Source organism: Panthera pardus, unplaced genomic scaffold, assembly GCF_024362965.1.
Source record: "Panthera pardus isolate Hobbes unplaced genomic scaffold, ASM2436296v1 HiC_scaffold_6, whole genome shotgun sequence".
Lineage (NCBI taxonomy): Eukaryota > Metazoa > Chordata > Mammalia > Carnivora > Felidae > Panthera > Panthera pardus.
In genome coordinates, this window is record NW_026526991.1 from 69,220,881 (window position 1) to 69,222,240 (window position 1,360).

The window sequence follows — 1,360 nt, forward strand, 5'->3', positions numbered from 1 at the left end:
AGACCTCCCATTAGACTGTGGATAGTGGCAGACTTTTTCATGATTTCAGGCCTCATTCTCAACACCTCTTCAGCATCTTCTGTACCTCTAGCACCTCCAGTTACCTGAAGGTTTTATTCGCTACCATAACTCCAAGGCTTTGCACATGCTGTTCTCCCTATTTGGACCACATCTCTCCATCTTGAATTGGCTTTCACTTATTCATCAGGTCTCCACTTAAATTTTACTTCCTCCCGGAAGACTTCCTTGATTTTCCCCCAGTCTATATTGAATGCTTCTCATTCATACTTGCAGAGTATCCTGTATTTTCTCACACCAGCATTTAATATACTTCACTGTTAATGCTTACTTGTTTAGTTATATTTTAATTCTCTATACATCCTGTTGACCCTATATGAATAGCTATATTCATGAATAGCTATATATGAAGCATCAAAATCACAGTTTTTTTCTAATATTTAAAGCCTACATAGAAGGTGATTCTTAAAAGTGATTCAAATTCCTTTTTGAAAGTCTTCTCTGGTCTTCCCAGGATGTCTCACTGATCTGTTTGCTCCATAGTCAATAGCCAATCCTGTTCTACCAAACCTCTAGCCTTCTGTTCTACCCCCTTCCTTTCCTGAGGCTTATTTCTCCAGTGTCATGACTTAAAAATATCATCTAAATCTGTATCTCTAACCTGGACATCTCTTGGGTGCTCCAGATTTTTATGTCCACCTGTCTATTCTACATTCCTACTTGGTGAAACAGACTTATGAATACTACCAAAACACCATTACCCAAGTTGTCTCCATTTAGGGCAGAGCACCTCTGGTAGATTGTGTTTTATAGATAGCTGCACCAAAATACTTATCCCATTTCCCATGCTCTTCTTACAATGTGACTGACAGTGTGCCATTGAAAAGTGGGTTCTGTGATCTCTGTTATTGGATCTTGGCAGGGTTTGTGACTTCCCTGATCAGTGGAGCACAGAGGAGGTGATGCTATGTAACTTCTGACACTGGATCATAGAAAAGGTAGAGCTTCCTCTGCTTGGCTCCTTATCTCTCTCAAGATGCTCACTTTTTGAAGCCAAACACTATGCTGTGAAAAAGCTCAGACCACATGGAGAGGTCATGTGTACATATTCCAGCTGATAGCCTCAGGTAAGGCCTGAGCTGACATCCATCATTAACCATTAGACAGGTAAGTTGAACAGACCTTTAGATGGTTTCAGCCTCCAGCCCTAAAGCCTTCCAGCTGAGGTTCCATATATGGAACAGAAACAAGCCATCGCTGCTAGGACCTGTCTGAATTCCTGGCTCACAGAAACCACAAGAGATGATAAATGATTCCATGTGGGGGTAATTTGTTACACAGC